The sequence below is a fragment of the Terrapene carolina genome, unplaced genomic scaffold (assembly GCF_002925995.2).
Source record: "Terrapene carolina triunguis isolate 2854851 unplaced genomic scaffold, T_m_triunguis-2.0 Scaffold231, whole genome shotgun sequence".
Taxonomy (NCBI): domain Eukaryota; kingdom Metazoa; phylum Chordata; order Testudines; family Emydidae; genus Terrapene; species Terrapene triunguis.
The window spans coordinates 10578163-10595864 of NW_020664582.1; the positions used below are offsets into that span (position 1 = coordinate 10578163).

Below are 17702 nucleotides of genomic sequence, written 5' to 3' on the forward strand. Positions count from 1 at the left end.
GGCAGTTCTGTGCAGTAAACAGATGTAATTCAAGAACAGATTTTAATTTCCAGATATCAAATGGTTAGCAATAACTCATATGACTCCCACAGACTAACAGGGCACAGATGCAATAGCGTGAAGCTTCTCTACTTCCTGCTCCATGAAACTGAATGGAAACCAAAGAATAAAATGTGATAGACTTGCTCTTAACTAACTGCTTCCCTGCCAATCATGCCTTGCTCTGAAGATATGTTCAATCTTCTGAAGGAAGAGATCTCCAGTAAGAAGGATAACTTCAAGCACAAAAACTTCTCTAAACGCTCCTACAGCAGCTCAACTAGAGGCCCATCAGGACAATGAGACTGAGGCCATGTCTACACTATTGGGACTGTAGCTATGATCCCTAGCTATGCCAGCATAATCCTACAGTACAGATGCAATCCGAAGCGACGGAAGGGGTATTTCAGTCTCTGTAGGAACCAATGCTCCAAGCGATGGCAGCTAGGCTGAAGGATACATTCTTCCATCAACCTAGCTGCGTCTACACCAGGGGTTAGGTCGCCATGGCTATATTGACCTATATTTTAAGCACAGGCTAGACCTGAGTGAGAGAGAGCAGGCGGCACACAATTTAGATATCATCCTGCTTGCTGCCCTGAGAAGGATAATTTCAACATGAGATTCCTCTGACATATCTACTCTTCATATTACCAGAGGGTGCATCTTACATTAAAAACTTTAAAGACTCGTCCAAACATTTCTGCAAGAAGATAAATAACGAACAGAACAACACAGCAGTGTCAGCCCTCTACAAATACAGGATTAAGGAGTGGCAAACATGTTGAAGTACAACCTTTCAAAAGCAGTGTCAAGAAACAGACAAGTGAGGTTCTCATTACAGCAGACTCAGGGTGCATTTAGACAGGTTAAATATGGAGGATAGTCAACCAGGTTGAGGAAAGGTGGAGACCTGTTAGATCCTTTCCTGTAGGGAAAAGGAGAAAGCAGAATGGCCCTGGAGCCTCTTGTTCTTTTTCTAGGAGATGATGGGAAGGAAGAAAGTTCTTTTCCAATGGGAAGTAAGCAAGCAGAGAAAGAATAGTACAGGCATCCCTTCTCCTTTAAGAGAAGGGGAGGGAGGAGCATGAAGCCCCTGTTTTTCCAACAGAGAAAAACAATAGCAGAGCAGCATATGTTGAGAAGGAGTTATTGGGTGGCAAAGGGCCTCTTGTGTACCTTGGAGCCCTGCAACAGGTAGGTAGCAGGGCAGGTCCTGTGTTTATATTACAGAGAAGAGCCAAGAATCCATTTAATAGGGAGAAAAGAAGAACAGAGGTCTCACTAATTAATGGGGCACTATGGGAACCCTGAATTACTATATTTGGGGCAGGTGCCCATAATTTATTGACGTTAAGACAAAGAGCCCAACTTAAATTAACTGAGTATGCCCAGCATCTTCCACTCTAGCTTAAGCCCCTAAGTATACTACAACTTAAATTTGTAATTAGCTCCTAGCACAAATGGATCCAAGCATAGGTTATGTACACATACCACACAGTTAGAGGCTGTTACTACCTGTGACAGTTAACAGCATTTCATTCCTGCTAGCTGGTTGCCTTCCTATAACAAGTTCAACACTTTCCTACAGCATGGACAGGATCCTATAACCATATATGCGTAACCAATTTAACTGGCCTTCCTTCTTTACAACAGCCTAGGTACTGTGACACCCCAGAGCACATTACCATACATATCAGCAATACAATTCTGTGTGTATGTCCTGCTTGTAACTCTTTTCCTGGCTAAGGCTGCCTAGATTTTCCTAAAATGCATTGCTACAAACAGTAAGTACTGACACACATGCACAGTTGAGATAACAAAAGCTGCTGTGTGGACAACCTATATTACTTATAACCAATTAAGGTGACCTAACTGGATATAAAAATTACAGTAAAAAGCTGTAATGAAGACAAGGCCAAAGTGCACATGTGTAGTGTAATAAGCAGACATTTTTGGAGTGTCATGGGGAAGCATCCCAATGCAAAAAAGAATTTAATTATATATGAAGTACATTAGCATTCTTTTACAATTATTAAAAACTAAATCTTACCAGCTTCTCCTGCAGTGGCAAACACATACTAGTCAAAAGAAAAAGCTCAGTGGTTCAAAGTTGTTATAAGAGGAGGAGTCCCCATCAACATCGAGGAAGTCCCCAACAGCATCATGGTAGAAGCCAGTGACATCTGCTAGAATTCTATTCCAAGTTCCAGTTAATGGGTGACATCTTTGTCACCCTGACAAACAAGAAGTCCCCTTACTCATTCCACTTTCTGGAAGCAGCAGCTTACTGTCTGCTATGAGAAGCCAACCCCCATTCCTCTATCACTCTTCCTAACTCTTTGTAAACCCCAAAACAGCATTTTTGATCATTGTCTCTTGTGAGCCTCCCAATAATCTTAGGTATCCTAGATTTCCTGGCATAGTTAAACTAACAAGTCTGATCAACTTCACTGCAGCCCACAGTGTTATGAATGAAGAAGTTAAACTGAAAATTAAGAGCCTCTGAAACTGACCTGAGTCATCTTAATTTTACTCTACAGATGCTTGAGAAATCTAAAAGCAGCTGCTAATTGATGGATCTATCCACAGACTCTGGAGAACACTATTAACATCTGTTTATATTCAGCATACTCTTTGCAATCACAGGGCTAAGGTTTTGGGGGAGGTTTTTTCTTTGTTTCTTTTAAAGTTGAGTTCTGCAGAAACTGATGGCTTGGGCTCCCCAAGCAAGTTTCCCCCACTCAAAATTGGCAGGTGGTTTTATGAGTTCCCTGCTGTGTTAACTGACATGAAGACCAAAAGAGAGTCTGTTAAGTAAGTTTTTCTGTACATTTACAAGTATGTATGATCTAGAATCTATTAGACCCCAGTCATTCATAACTTTGGTAATTTAAAGGAGACGGTAACAAGTTTTACATGCAGTAACATCTTTGCTCTGTCACTTTTTTTTTTTTAAGCTTTTAACATACTACTACTTTAAAGCTAAGGTAAATGAAGTTCTGAAATGATTTTGTACTTACGTGTTTTTAAATAAAAAGTTTCTCAGTTTTCAATACAGTGGAAAGAAGTTATCCAATACTTTTTACTGTATTGCTGTACAACTTAAGAGAGTCTGAAGGCAACAATTGTAAATGGCATCAGTAACGTTTCACTTTTAAAAACAGGTCTTAAATTAAGCTCAGGAATATTCCATGAAGGTACAGGTTTAGCTGTGAAGGAACATAGTTATAGCCTTAAAAAAAAAAAAAAAAAAGTATTAAAATTCAAATTTTAAAGTTAATTTGTCCTAAAATATTTAAGAAAAAAAATATACAGTTCTCAAAACTTCTGTTTCATCTTAATGATTAGTCTAACACAAGTTATACATTTGAAGAATACAATCGCTTCCAAAACATTCAACTGCAGTTCTCAATATAGTGGCATACAAGCTGAAGGGTTAATCCCTATTTAAAATTCATAGACCATATATAAACCTGGCCTAGGGGATTAATTTGTTACTAGATCTATTATGCCACCTTATCTTCTTGCAATATTTTAACAAAAATCAGACAGGGGTGAAGAGGTAAAACTAAAATCGACAGGGGATTTCAGTAGTCAAAACCCAGGGTTACTTTAAAGGGCAAAGAGTTGTCCATTGTCACGTACAAAAAAACAAAAACAAAACAAAAACCCATGTACCAGACATTCCATATCTGCCCTGGAAACTGAGGGACCAGCAACTAGCAGTAGATAGGAAGTTTTAGTCCCAACTCTTCAATGAGAAGGATTTTTTTCAGAAACAGGGTTATACAAATCTGTGTAACATTATGAAGAACACAGTATGGGTAGAAGAGAGTTACACTGAAGAATCAAAAGAAAATTATAGACATGGGAATTGCTTAAATTGCAACTAGCAACTAATTTAGGATCCAATGACCAGTGTAATTATGTGTAAGACTGAGTTGTCTTTCAAAATTAAAAAAAAATAGACAGATGAATATATCAAAGGGACATAATTTAACTTAAAATCTATTCAGTAGATATGAGCCAATAGCAGCCCTTTAAGCACTACCAAAGGCTAAACTACTGTTATATGTAGAGCTGCACTGCTGGTGAATTACATATACATACAGGGTATTTGGCACTTAATATGACTCTTTCAAAATACATTAAGAAAATGGTCATTCCCTGGCAGCTTCAGAGATATAATTCTCAAATGTATTATGGGAGAAGTGTGTCAAAGGCATTTCAGTGGATCTAGCCTCATTTCAATGGCTTAATTTTGTTCTAACATATATGAACAAAAAGCTGCTCTGAACCAGTGAACTCTAAGGGTGTAACCACAAAATAGATCCAGTCTCTCTAGAATGAATTGGGGGGGGGAGAGAGGGGGGGGGGGGGGGGAGAGAGAAGGGGAAGACTATGAAGAGAGCACACCATTCAAGGAAGGAGGACGACCAGCTAGCCATGGAACTGGTCCAAAAAAAATAAATAAAATAAAAATAAAAAACCCCAGTGAATTAACATCCATATCTCAAAAAGAAGTTTAAGACATTTGTCTCCATCTGCTGGGAAGAAACTGCAAGGTAAATTATAAGGGGGATAAAATATAAACCTCCTTATCCTTTTGTTATAATTTGTGTCATAAAATAAGCTAGTGAACAAAGCAGTCATCACACTAAGGTTTTATCCATCCTGCAAAAGTGACCATGCCAGGAAATTTGGTTAAAATACCACTGAATCTTCAAGTAGAGACAGAAACTGCGCTATATTTTAATAGTATTTCTAAATCATACTACAGCCCTGTAAGTCCATAGTTGTAGTACAGTTCAAGAACATGCTTAAGAACATTTTTAGTTCCCTCCCCTCTACTTTGCTACATCAGTATTTTGATCATAGCATTATTTACAAATTAGATGTGACCCAGTACATAGGTCCTACCCTGGAAGATATTTTAGGCTTACTACCTGCTAAGCATGCAGGGATGAAACTAAATGGGAACTCACTTATGAGGTGGACTAACCTTTCTTCTATTCAACCTATGTTGATACACAACTGGTTAAGAAGTTAGAGAAAAAACATTTACAAATCCTCCCACATTAACTTTTTTTTTTTTTAAATAAAGAGGTGTCCGTACTAACCTCAGATGATTAGGCTGAAACATAAGTCAGACTCACCTTTAAAATATGGCCCAAATGAACAATTTAAAGCAAAATATCAATGTAACCTATTACACATAGGGTTTGATAGTAAGAAATACTTAATTGATCAAACAAAGGGACAAAGATACCAAATTTTGTTTTCAGAACATATTTACAACCCAGTTTATTTAGTAAAAAATACAATTTAACATTGCACTCGTGCATGTTTTATTGGCCCAAGAAGAAGAGAAATTGGATGACGTTAGACCAGTGCCACCATTCATACAAGGAATTAAAACTCGCGCCCTCCCCCCGCCCCCACACACACACCCCCACCCTAGGTTGGAGATAAACAGTTTTTAGAAAGCAAGCAAGAGCCTACTAAGGTTTTAAAAGATGAAAAAAACATGTTGTACCATTTATTTTGTAAGGTATGTTCTTTGAACAACAAAGAAGTGCACAATGTCAAAAATTAAAAACAAACAAACAAATTCCATATCAGTCTACTTTAGAAAAAGCTGACTGGGAAATTCAGATTTATAACCAACATTCAGGTGCCTCTCACGTACGATCAAGACCTCGACACCAATGCAATATGGCAAATATATTTGCCTTTTCAGCACCGAGCCTATTATGAAGTTTTGACCAAACCAAACATGCTACGAAAAGGACTTGCTGGCGCAAAAGTAGGTATCAAATTCTGACAAGACTCTGAATTCACTTCTGTATTCCATCATTTTTGCTCCTCAGCTTTCCACCAATTTTGATGGAACAAAGTTTGACAGCTTCCTTCAGAAACAGATTTGAAATCAGAAACCTGGATCTTTAGTTTTAAATACTTGAAAAGGAACAATCTCCTGATTATATTCCATTAAATATATTTTGGCTTCTTCCTGCTCTAGACTCAGTGAATAACCTTGCAATTTATGATTTGTTTTGTTGGACATTGATGGAAAGGAGACAGCTTTTCTGTAGAGTTTTCCAGTTTTGCCCATGTGGTTCTCTGTTTATTAGACCAAGAGAGATTTCTCCAACTGCAACCATAGCATCAGCCTGCAACCTGTCAAGCCCCTCCAATATCTAAAACAATTTTAAGCTTAATGCCTCTCTGTAGAGTCCTTTGTATAAAGCATGTGCTATGTTTTCATCAAACTCCTCCTGGCAATAGTTACAAGTTAAAAACTAACATTTTTGATTGTCTTTATATCTGTATCAATCTTTATGAATTTCCACTGCGTGTTGTTGGGAAGTTTTCATCTTCCACAATCAGCTCTGAGATTGTTTAAAGTAGTGTCCCTCAACTACTCAGACATTTAAGACGACTCCACTCAAGAATTTCTTGTCTTTTTATATTTAGTTTTTGTTGCCCAACCAAATGGCAAAGGCTTCCTTATCATACTGCACCTTCAGGAGCTTGAACACATTTCACAGTTTTCTTTTTAAAGCGTTAACAGCATCGACAAACACCCTTTTCCTCTGTGGAGCCATTATTGGGCCATACCTTATGTTTGGCCAGGCATCTTGCACTGGATTTCTATGTTGATTTTTTTTACTGTAAGTTTTTCTCTATTTCTCTTGCAGCATCCAGTAGTGGACCTGTAACTTTAAATTTGTCTGTAGGACTACATCCAGAGTGAAGTACTGAAATTGTTTCCTTAAACTGACTGTTGTGTATTACACTGACTGTGATGTGGCCATGAAAAACACTAATACAATCCTAGGTTGCATCAAGTGAAGTATTTCTAGTAGAGACAGAGAAGTGTTATTACCATTATACAAGGCACTCAAGAGACCTCATCTGGAATACTGTGTGCAATTCTGATCTCCTATGTTTAAGAAAAATGAATTCAAACTGAAACTGGTTCAGGAATGGTCTACACAGATGATCAAAGGAATGGAGAACCTACTTTATGAAAGGAAACTTAAGGAGCCTGATTTGTTTAGACTAACAAAATAAAGAAGGAGAGGAGATGAGATTGCTCCCTATAAAATACATCAGAGGCAGCAGAGGAATTATTTAAGTTAAAGGCCAATGCTGGCACAAGACCATATGGATATAAACTGGCCATCAACAAGTTTAGGCTTGAAGTTAGACGAAGGGTTCTAATCACCAAAGAAGTGAAGTTCTGGAACAGCCTTTCAAGGGGAGTAGAAGGAGCAAGAAGCCCAACTTGTTTTAAGACTGAGCTTGATATGTTTACGATGGGGATGGTATGATGAGATTGCCTACAGTGGCATATGGATCATCTGCAACTGTTATTAGCAAAAATATTCAACAGCTGGAGATGGGACACTAGGCAGGGAGGACTGAGTTACTACAGAGAATTCTTTCCGAGGTGTCCAGCTGGTGAATCTTGCCCACATGTTCAGGGTCTGATTGGCATATTTGTATCAGAAAGGAATTTTTCCCCAGGTCTCACTGGCAGAGACCTTGGGGTTTTTTTTTGCCCTCCTCTGCTGTATCAGGCACAGGTCACTTGCTGGTTTGAACTAGAGTAAATGGTGGATTCTCTATAACTTAATGTCTTTAAATTAAGATTTGAGAACCTCAGGCTGAGTTACTGAAGTCATGGATCTGTTACAGGAGTGGGTGGGTGAAGTTCTATGGCTTGCGATGTGCAAGAGGTGAGATAATCATGGATGGTCCCTTCTGGCTTTAAGTCTATGAATCTACGTTAGCGTAAAATTAAGTTGCAACTTGATAAAGTTCAATTTGTCATCTTCTGGATCTTTTAAATGTTCTTTGCCGTTCAGAGTGAAGTCATTGCCTATTTCCAGCATAGACACTCACATATTGAAATGTGTTTATCTTAATGCATCAGAAATAATAGAAGTCAAAATATGAAAAACCCTGGGCAACACTTCACAGGGCCAGATTTTTTTTTTTTTAAAAGAAGGGGGACGAACTTGTTCCCCCCCCCCCCGGCTGCTCTGATTAGAACATAGTACAGTAGTGCTCCCCAACCATGCCCTGGCTTCAAACATATGAACCATATTTAATATCACTGAAATGGGTGGGAAAGATAAAGGAGAAAATAAAAAGAAAACAATCAAAGATGTATTTCCCAGTCATTGGGCAAGAGACAAGTGTCTCTAATTACTATCAATGTGAAAAACATTATGCATAAGGACAGATGTCAAATTTTGTAAGGAATAGTGCCAGCCAACACTACAGTACTCTAATTGTTATTTTATTCATTACAAAGGTCAGTGTATAACTGCTCTCAAATTTTTATTCTAGCATCTTCATTTTCCAAGGAGATGGCACACTGGATCAAAATATCCAGTTCATTTCTGATAGTCATCCCCCCCCCCCCCCCCCGCTCTATACAGCATTATGCCTCTAATCTAGATCAATTAGGAAAAAATATTCTACTGTTAATAAATGCACCTTCTGCTTTTAGAAAGTCATGCCTAAATTAATGAAACCATACTATTCCTAACTGTATGCAAGCATTCAGGCATCTAAAAAAAACAAGTCAATTAAGAAGAATTGATTTCTCTTCCACTTAAAAGGCAGGTGGACCAAGTGTAACACATAAGTAGGGCAAGTTCAAACACTACCTAGTTACTTTAAAAAGAGTGGTATATCGCCAGATGAAAGCTTGAATCCATGGTAAGATGTGTAAATTAACTGATTTTGTTTACTGTGTTAAACTTCTCTACCATACTATCTTACATTTAATACCTAAAATCGAGCTACCTTTGAGGAGAAAAGAAGTCAGCCTTGGGGAGTAAAAAATGACTTATCCAGTTAAATTGAGTAAATTTAGTTTTGCCCAGCATAATAGGAGCTAATATCCTTCCTCTCACAAGCGTCATCAGTAGGGTCCTACCAAATTCATGGTCCATTTTGGTCAATTTCATGGTACTAGGATTTTTAAAATTGTAAATTTCATGATTGCAGTTATTTAAATCTGAAATTTCATGGTGTTGTAATTGTTGGGGTCCTGACCAAAAAGGAGTTGTGGGGAGATCGCAAGGTTATTGTAGGGGGGGTTGCGGTACTGCTACCCATACTTCTGCTCTGCTGCTGATGGCAGTGCTGCCTTCAGAGCTGGGCGACTGAGTGGCTGCTGGCAGGGAGCCCAGCTCTGAAGGGAGAGCCGCCGCCAGCAGCAGTGCAGAAGTAAGGATGGCATGGTATAGTATTGTCACCCTTACTTCTGCGCTGCTGCCTGCAGAGTAGCCGCCACTCTCCAGCCACCCAACTCTGAAAGCAGTGGAGAAGGGTGGCAATACTATGATCCCCTTAAAATAACTTGCGACTCCCCTTTAACTCCCTTTTGGGTCAGGACCCCCAATTTGAGAAACGCTCATCTCCCATGTGAAATCTGTATAGTCTAGAGTAAAAGCACACAAAAGACCAGATTTCATGGTCCGTGACACGTTTTTCATGGCTGTGAATTTGATAGGGCCCTAGTCATAAGTATTAAAAACTAAATGTTGTAAAGGTCTTTGTTTTATGTCCCAGAGAAAGCATTCTATCCCATGCTACTATAAAAAAACCTTTAATCAATGACTCAAAAGGAGACATGCCATCTCAGTCACCAACAACCCTTCCTACAACATCTTTTTATTCCTGATGGTCTATCCAAGAACTGATCAGGCACAGCGCTATTTCGCATAGAAAATCTGATGAAACTGCAGCTGAAGATTGATGTGACTGCAGACACATCGATAGGAAGCTGCAAAGATCTGGACATGTAAAACAATTGGGTCTAACTCCATTCCAGAAACAAAAGACTTAGAAAAAAAAAATCAATTAAGGTGGTAACAGACTAGTAATTATAGTCATTCACCAAGTCCAAGAACTTAAAAGCAAGGAAGACAATAGCCATACAAGAATCAAATAAATACATACTTGATCACAATAACCCTTAACTGAGCCAATAATTGTTTTTTGGTTATCTTGATCTTTGTAAATAAACTATTTCTTAGAAGCAATTCTATTAAGTGGGAAACTTAAAATATTTGTCAACTGACAATTTGCAGTGAAGTACTTGGAATTCTTTAAATGAATGAATATGGATTTTTAGTAAAATTACGTGTGAGGTATTGCCCTTGACACTGCTTAGTTTGACAATGTACATATGTAATTATTTTTCAAGACTGTGTTGTGTTTATATTTTGAGTGCTGCTGAAATAGCATTTTTGCTTGGGTCAGAACTAAGGTTTCTTGTGATGAAATATGCTCTTTATATTTTAAAATTAAGTGTTTACGACTCCATTAGCACAAGATTTATTATATATTCCTTACTAGTCCTTCTTTGCTTTTATACACTTGGGTTTTGTAAGTGATGGGATAGGTGAACTACATCATTGTTAACTAGTAACTTTAACAGTTTAAAGGACAAGACACCAAAAAACCCACAGCATCATTCCATTTTTTTCCTTGTAAAATGTTTAATTTTTTTTTTTTTTTTTTTTTTTTTTAGCAACACAGGATGGACAATTCACTAGGTTAAGTTAGAGAGGTACCAGTGATCAATACAGCAATGGTTCCAACAGAATCCTTCCTGCATCTGATAAGTGTTGATAGTGTTGATAAATCCCTTTCCTACTACACAGCTAAATTAGACACTCATGGCATATGCAGTACAGATTACAACAACAAGTTGTATGCCAGACTGAAGTTTAGATCCCAAATCTGTTCCACATCCAACGTATAACTTGCTACACTATGTCATCTTAGACAAATCATTGAATCAGTGCCTCCTACTGGCCCTAGGTGAAAGATGTGGCTGCTAAAAGTACTTTGCATTATACAGTAGTCATCAGCAGGCCCAAACACACTTTATCAAAGGCATTATCCTCATTACACTTGACTTTAGCACAGAAATTGGACTCATCCTGGTCAAAGAGGCTGTGTGGTCTAGTGGATGTGTTATGTGTCTACCACTTTAAACAAAAAAATCAAGGTTCTGTTCTGAACTATAAACACATACTTCCATCTGGAAGATGACCCTGTACATATTCCCCCTAAATCAAGGGAATATTTTGGTGGAGAATGCAGGAGGAGGAGTATTTTTCTTTGAAGAATAGCCTTGGTCAGCTCAGACTCAAAGTGTTCTGACACCATGTTTTTCCTCTGTCAATTTCAATGACATGGCTCCTTCAGATCATGTCTAATTTACAGGTAACGGCAGATTCTTGAACATTTTACTACTCTTGTGCCCTCCAAGAGTCAGTGACAAAGTTTACCTATTTCATATTTGAGATGTAATGTGACTGTTGGGCAGACAGAAGAACTTAAAGCAACATTATAAATATTTACCAGTATCTATCATCATAACACCCAAAGGCCCCAATTGGGACTAGGATCCCCACTGTGCTGGAAACTACTTTTAATTACTATTCCAAGAGCTACTTTAAAGTATTTTAGTCACAAGAAGTATTTATCTTCTGAAAATTATTAAGCTTTCTATTATCATACTTCATTCTAAAACAAGATGGGGAGGGGAGTTACAATGGAGCTCAAAATTAGCCTTTTAATAAAACTGTGGTTGCAAACTTAACTATATAGAGGCCAATGCTTCATCCTAACACTTAATGCAAGAACCAGATCCTGTTCTTCCAACACACAGGCCTCTAACATTTGAGAAAGGAGGATCTCTTAACTGGAACCTATGGAAATACCAATATACTCCAAGATGCAATGCAATGAGCCAATAAAGCGCACTTGTTAGAAGCAGGATTGGACTTCAAAATATCTACAACAAAAATCATTAACAGATTAAGGAGATTTAACTACATGGAAAGTTCGAACAGGCAATAACAAGCTGTTTTTAATTTAAGGGAACCAAACTTTCAAATCAGGATACGTTTGTGGCTCCCCTGATCCAAACAATTTGTTTCCTGGAAGGTGGATGAGTTTTCTAAAATTTTCCTTTGTCTTTGGGCCCAACCAGTTTTCCAAACAGAAGTTAAGTGCATCGTATTAAATTTGCAACCAGCTTCTACTATGCAAAGGCTATTACTTCTCCTAACAATAATTCAGACGACTGCAGTTCATGTCCAATAATAACTTCAGAAATAAGAATTTAAATATTCAACTTTTTGCTATTAACTTACATAAATGTATTCAAGGACCATTCACATGCATAACATTTAACAATAGTAAAAATAACCATTGACAAACAAGACAAGGCCCTGAGTTCAAAAAATACAAATGTATAATACAGCTGGATGCAAGTTAGAGTGCATAGGCCTTGAGGAAAAGATAGTTTTGAAAGTGAGGCAAGGCACTCAGCAAATATTGATTGAATGGCTGTTCTAGGTGTAAAAGGTAACATGGAAGAAGGCACAAAGTTGAGAGTAGGTGATAAAGACTGGAATTTTTCAAAAGAAGATTGGGTGGAGCATAGGAAGCAGTGTAGGAAGAAATGATGTCAGATTTGTAGGCAGGAGAGACCTTGCATAGAGCTATACAAGTGAGTATTAGCTGCTACTTCCTTCAGAGAATAGAAAATGAACAGGTTATTCCTGTACTAAAGGCACTTAAGAAGATGCATTTCATCTTTCCAAAGTTACAAGGAGGAAATTATTCTGCTAGATTTAGCTTTCTTCCTATTCTGGAGACATCTTACAGGACAGATATTTTGTTAGTAAGCATAAACCTTTCCTGATCCGTAACACCAGTTTCTCTAATAAATCAAAAATTATCTTTTAAAAACAACTGCCCTGTAATAGATATTTAATTGTATGTTAATTTTGCAAATAAGTTTAGTCTATACTCACCTAATACCAGAGACTAAACCCCAAAATGAAAAAGATACAAGCACCATACAAAAAATAATTCAGACAACTTATCAGAGAATCACCTTAAGTTCAATGTTATACTTTCTATGGTCAAGACTGGATTTGGGTGGGAACACTGCTTCCTCTCATTAGAAGAGGAGAGTACTTCTAGAGAGAATAAGAAGCCCTTCCTAGATGTCTACCAGTTGATCCCTATGATGTTCCTCAAACCTCTTTGTTCTAAAGCTTTTTCTATTCATCTTTAAACCTAAGCACCAATATTACCCATGGTACTGAAGGTTTTAGTTGTACGAGAATGCTACACAAAGCAACACCTTTGTACAAGAGCTTTAAAAATCTTTACACATCACTTCACATAACTGCATCACCCACCTTCAAGTCCTGCATTCCCTACACCTTATAAAATTACCCTGCTAGAGCACTGGAGGTGTAGGGAATACATCAAGTTATATGAATGAACAAACAGCACCAAACCACAATATAAGAATTCAGAATGCATTTTTTCAATTCATCATCTGTGTAAACAATCTCCCTTAAATATGATGATAATCCTTAGTTTATATTTATTTAAATGAAATTAAGTCAACAACTGAAAGATCAAAGTCAACATATGAAAAGGATAATCAGACAACATAATCCTTGCTTTGCAACAGTGACTGGTCACTTTTTACTGCCAGACTAATCGATACCCACCCTGCAGAAAAATAAACCACAAAACAGAATACTAGATTCGTTTCATTTCAGAAGGTTCCTGCACCACTAGACTCTTCCCTAAAGAAGAGACTTCATTGTTACAGCATTTAGCATTCCCGCACCCCAGCAAAATGCAAGCAAAGAAAAAAATGCTATGAAAGGGTAATCTAGCCATTTCGCAGCTTCTGCCTCCTTACTCCACCCAGTCTCTTCTCCGCTCAATGGCTGCACCCAGCATCCATAAACATGGTCAAATCAAAACACAAAAACAATAGCCCTGAAAACAAACCAGATATCAGCAACAAAACCTTTTGTTAAATACATATTTTCTTTGTTTAGCTCCTTAGTATATTTTCCTGTTTTTCAGAGCCACTTTAAAGGCAAATGTTACATTTTGGTAGGAGACCCTCCCTCTTCTGAAAGCCAGTTGAATATGAAACGATTGTGCAGCAAACGACAAATCATTGTGAACAGATTCTTCTCCCCACCTCAAAACTAAAATGTATAAGTAACATTTTGCCATAATATACTCCCTGACCCACCCCACACACACACAGAGATGATTCAATCTGGTTAATAAATCTAAACATATCACTTACGATTATTTTGCAGTCAAACAGTTCAATGAAGGCTTTTAATATAGCTTCAGTAACCTACCACCACCCTGGCTAGGTAATTCATTATGAATTGATTTGACCTGCAACAACCAAGCCCTGCTGCAGCATTATCAGCAGAGAAATTTTACCACAGCTACTATGGCAAAGGAGGTGGGGGTGCCACATTATTGTTGTATCAAAGGCCAAGTACACTATCTCCTTCACCCTACATGCATAAATTTTACAGCCACAAAACTGAGCCACCCCAACTTTTTATGAAGGTAAGAGAGAAGACACCACTCTCACCCCCCCCCCCACTCAAAAAAACTGCCTGCATATAGACTCCATCCTGCACAAAAGCCAATAGCAGCAGGAAAGATTCCTACTTAGATTTCCATCCTCTCTCCCATCCACCTATTTTTGTCCTAAAAGCCATTTTAATGCCAAGTACTAGGCAGGGGCTTGACCCCCCCCCCAAAATTAGAGAGATTAGATCTCCCTCCCCCATTTCTGCTGCAGCTGGTTCTGAAGGTCTGACCCACCTCCTAGCAATGTTTTTTTCCTTACTAAATCACTACAAGGAGGTAGAGGTGGGTGGGAAACTGACTCAAAATAAAGGCTAGACCTCTCCTCTCTAGTAGCAATCCTGGTTTTGTTGTTAGTGCTGCAGCTGGTTCCGAAGATCTGGGCCACCTCCTAACAAATCTCAAAGGGAACAAGAGAAGGAAAAAACAAAACTAGATCCTCTAAGGGATTTTTGGTGGTGGTGGAGGGGAGTTTACATAACACACACCACCCTCCTCACCCTCAATTTTTTTTTATTATTATTATTATCCGTCTCCTGTCCGGCCCATCAGCTCCGTCTTCTCCTCGCTGGTTTTTTGCTAAGTCATTAGGGGAAGGGGAGAACTAGAGGCCTGAAAGGGCGGGGGGGGGCAAGAGACCCAGAGAGAGGGGGCTGGAGCCCACCGAGAAGGGGCACATCTCTCTCCCACCCCCTTGCCTGGCCCACCCCCGCCTTGGCCTATTTTCCTGTTAAATCACCGCGGGGAGGGGGAAGCTGAGACCCAGTGAAGGGGGGGGTCTGCCCCCCCCACGCCCCCAGTACTGCGGAGAAGGGGATGGGAGCTCCCCCCTTGTCCTCCCACTTCGCCCTGCCCCCCCCCTCCCTCCTCACCACCAACGGGCGCGGCAGCCATTTTGAGAGCCGAGCTGGAGAGAAGGAGGGAGGGGGCAGGGGAGGAGAGAGGCGCACGGACCGCAGGGCCTGGCTCGCACCGCCGCTCCCGGATGGGGGGGGGGCTGCTGGGGGCGGAGAGGGGCTCTCCCCCGGACACGGCCTTACCCGCGCCGCCGCCGCCGCTTCTCCTCGGTCCCTGAGGCCGGTGCCGCCCGTCGCTCCCATTCACCGGCGCCGAACCCTGTGGAGTGGGTGGGGGTGGCGCTACAGGGGCCGGTGGGGGTGCGGGGGAGGAGAGGGGGGGTCTCGGCAGGCTCCGACCCGCTCTCGCCGCCGCCGCTCCGGCTCCTCGGTCTGTCAGTAGCGCCCCGGCCGCCAGGAGGGAGGGAGGGAGGGAGCAGCTCGGCCCGCCGCACTCACTGCGCATGTGCAGGAGGGAGGGCGGGGACAGGAGCCTAGAGACCATCTTGGGAAGCTAAAGCTGAGGCTCGCGTCCCGGCATGCACCGCGCCCTGCCTCCTCTCCCGGCATGCACCGCGGGCAGCCCCTTCTTCAAGCATCTCTAAGCCCAAGTCCCAATATCTCCCCCATGCCCTTTCCCACACGCCCCATCCCCCACTTCCAGCCCACAGCCGACCCCCACACCCTTTCCCCTAGTATGTCCTCTCTGCCAACCCCACACACCCCATCCTCCAGCATCTCCCAGTCCCAGCAAATCCATTCCCAACCCCAGCCTCCAGCATCCCCCACACCCAGCCCCACACACCCCATCCTCCAGCATCTACCAGCCCCAAACACCTTCATTCCCAGACCCACAAACCTCCTCCCTATCACTCTCCATTCCCATCTCCGCACCACACACTCCATTTCTCAGCATAGCCAACTCCCAGCCCCATAGAACGCCTGTCCCCTGCACAAAAGAGATAGGGTTGTCAGTTTGAGAGGACTATCTTGTGAAGTTCCACACAACTCTTCCCTGCCATGCCCACTCTCAACACCATCTCCCACATATCAGAAAGTGACTGCTCTCTAGTCTCTAGTTAAGTGCATATTTTCAAGTAGACTGCCAGAGATGCATGTGCAAAATCCCAGTTTGTGTGCACATGTAGCAATAGATTTGCATCCAGCTATGGGCACATGCATTTATTTATGTTTACTTACTTATTTGGATTGAAATTCAACATAAAAGAATGCCTAGCTGAAACTCTAGGCATCCTTGACTGTAATTATAAATACAACATGAAAATAATTAGGAAGGTCAAACTGGAGCATGGGTCACTACATAACAATTATTAGTGTGCATGCTTATTACAGATCAGAACCTTCCATTTCTCACTTTACCATTAAGTCAGCCTCAGTTCTGCCAAAAGCCCACTCAGAGAAATGGGCTTTGCAGCATGCCTGGAAGAGCAACAGAGTTGAGCTATTTTGGACCAAAAAGGGGAGTGTATTCCAAAGCCCCGGAGAATGCCCAACCAGCAGCTCCCTCCTTTTTGTATTGAGGGGCTCCAGCTCAGATGCCTCTACTGATCTCAACTCCAGCACTATGGCACGTAAAAAGAAGTATCTCAGGTAGGAAAATCCTAGATCATTTAAGACTTTATAGGTCAAAATCAATACCTTATATTTCACTTTGAATCCAAGAGGCACCTAGTGCAGATCCCAGAGCAGTGGTGTCATGGAGGTTGCACGGTGTATGTCAAATAATGTGCTCATAAAGTAGTCACACATTTTTGTGCACTCATGTATACTTCCCAAGGGACAAAAAATCAGGCAGACTCACAAAATCTTATTAGAAAAATGTATTCAAATTGGATTGAATATGAACCCTGTAGACTGAATACTGGTTCAAGGACAATAAACACAAGGTAATGATAAATAGCATTGTATTAAGTTGTGGGGAGGGTTCCAGTGGGGGTATTGCAGGGATCAGTTTGAGGTTCAATGTTATTTTTTATTAACCTTTAATTAATGATCTGGAATATGTAGTTAAAATCATTTTAATATTTGTAAATGATGCTAAACTGAGAAGAGTTGCAAATACTTGTGAAGAGACAAATATTAAAAAGGGACATGAAGAGGGTAGCAATATAGGAAGAGGGTAACATAATTAAATCCACCGTTGAAAATACGTCTTAAATAGTACAAATTTCTAATACCTATGGAGAAAAATAATTTGAAACATACACTAAATGGGAAGAAATCTGGGAAACAGTAGTACTGAAAGAAACTAAGGAGTGGTAGTAGCAGTCAGCTAGATGTGAGTTTGCAATGCGGTATGGCAATATCGTCATTGGAGGTAGCTGCTAT

At 40.2% G+C, this 17702-nt stretch overlaps 1 protein-coding gene across 1 annotated transcript in view; it reads right to left on the reverse strand.

The window, feature by feature from the left end:
* The window catches only part of PAFAH1B1 (platelet activating factor acetylhydrolase 1b regulatory subunit 1), a 55643-nt gene extending 39864 nt beyond the window's left edge, over window positions 1–15779 (reverse strand). Inside the window, exon 1 of the mRNA XM_024195447.3 lies at window positions 15558–15779. The gene's annotated coding sequence lies outside the window, so the exon portion shown is untranslated. The remainder of the gene's footprint in view (window positions 1–15557) is intronic.
* Between the last annotated feature and the right edge of the window lie 1923 nt (window positions 15780–17702).